This window comes from Arachis ipaensis, chromosome B03, assembly GCF_000816755.2.
Source record: "Arachis ipaensis cultivar K30076 chromosome B03, Araip1.1, whole genome shotgun sequence".
In the NCBI taxonomy this organism is placed as follows: Eukaryota; Viridiplantae; Streptophyta; class Magnoliopsida; order Fabales; family Fabaceae; genus Arachis; species Arachis ipaensis.
This window is the reverse complement of record NC_029787.2, coordinates 97,387,417-97,389,429: the sequence shown is the minus strand read 5'-3', so window position 1 is coordinate 97,389,429 and position 2,013 is coordinate 97,387,417. Positions and strand designations below refer to the sequence as shown.

General features: G+C 23.2%; 1 pseudogene; it reads left to right on the top strand.

The window, feature by feature from the left end:
* On the top strand, positions 1,197-1,756 carry LOC107633421 (annotated as a pseudogene).

Below are 2,013 nucleotides of genomic sequence, written 5' to 3'. Positions count from 1 at the left end.
AATTTTCTCTTAAATTTAAAATGAAATTATTTATTTCTTCTATTAATATCAGAACTAACTAAAAAAAAAACTAAGAAGCAATTAAATGGGAAAATAAAATCGTTGTACACAACGGTGACATTTACATGTGTGTGTAATTATTCAATGTTAACAATAATGTTAAAATTAATCTGTTGCTCTACAAAAGTTACATATGACTATATTGAAGTCGATTTTTGTGTGAATATTAGTGCATATTATAGTATAATTTGAAGCTGAATTAATTCACAAAAGAAATTCAGTTGATATTAAATTAAATATTATTTTCATCAATCATATATTCTTTCTAAAATGTTCAAACAAATTTAAATAATGTCTTAATTTTATTTTTAAAAAACTATACTACAAGATCACCAAGATGATAAGCACTTTGCCTTTTTAATCAATGGTGTTGAGTTTAAGTTTTAAGAATGAATATTTTTCCTTTAAATATGAAAAAGGGAACTTAAAGAAAAAAATAGTTGGAGATTATAAAAGAAAATTCTCTAATTCCTATATATATGATAAATTATTATCCGTATTTGTTTAATTATTTTTATATTTAAAATAAAAGATATTTTTTTAAATAAAAGATGTAGTTTTATTTAAGTTAAAAAATAAATTGGCTTTTATTACTTCATGACCTTTATACCAAGCAAACAAAAGCCAATGAATCTTTAATGCTTTAGAGAAATGTTGGTCGGTAAACAAATTATTTGTATATACTATATACCAAGCATACAAAAGGCAATAAAATTTTAGAGAAATATTGAGTAGTGAACAAATTATTTTTGTAACTAAATTTATTTACGTTTTTTTTATGTGTCTTTTTTTTTTCTCCTTCTTTAGCTGAAATTTTTAATTATTAATCCTTAAATTATTGGATCAATTTAATTAGTTAAACTTGATTACTAAAATAATTTAATCATATAATATCACCGAAAATTTTATTATGATATAGTTTAAGATTTATTTTTAAATTCTAAATTATAAACAATCGCTATATATATTTTGTTAAAGAGAAATGAATTTCATTATAAACCTTAAGAAGTTAATTTTGCATTCGAATTTTTTTTAGATTTAAAAATTAGAAATAAAAAAATAATTTGAAATTTTTTTTGAATTATTTTACTCAATTTACGAGTTGCTCAAAAAATCTGCTGCTTTTGAACTGCAGAATGGATAATTGTCATAGAAGGACCGAGAAGAAATTATCAGCAATAATTGAATTTATTACTGGACAGCTCATCATGTTCATATCGATCTATTACGCAATTTACATCTAGCATTGGGTAGACCTCATATAATAACTGTCATACCTCTATCCTATGTTTTATTTCATTTCTTCGACAATAATAAAAAATCTTTTTTGAATTATGAGGACAAGAAAAATAATTCAATACGTAAATTTAGCATTCAAGAAATATTTTTTATTAATCTTATTTTTCAGTTATTTAATCCCCTTGTCTTACCAAGTTTCATATTAGTTAGATTAGTAAACATCTATATGTTTAGATGCCACAATAAATTATTATTTTTAACAAGTGATTTTGGTGGTTAGTTAAATAGTCACATTTTTTCATAAAATGGATTGATATTTGTATTTGTTTGAATACAACAAAATAATATTAAATATAATGAATGCATTTGCTATAGGAAGTCTATTTTATCAGAATTTCAAACTTCTGTTGCTCAATTCTTTAGTATTTTTTATTTCTTATGTGTTTGTGCTGTTTAGGTCGAACATCCTTGTCCTTTGTTATTAAAAAGAAAAGTTCAAAAAATAAAGAAAGCGGTGAAATTGAAAAACACAAATTTGATGTTGAAAGAATTTCAGAAATGACAAGAACTGAGAAAAAAAAAGATATCTGATGAGTGAAAATTGATGCTCAAAGATGCCGACAAGTGCACCAGATCGCACAAGTAATACCATGGTGAGTGGATATTGTTTCCACAAGAATTAAAGGATTGAACAAGCAAATTTTCAATTAAAAA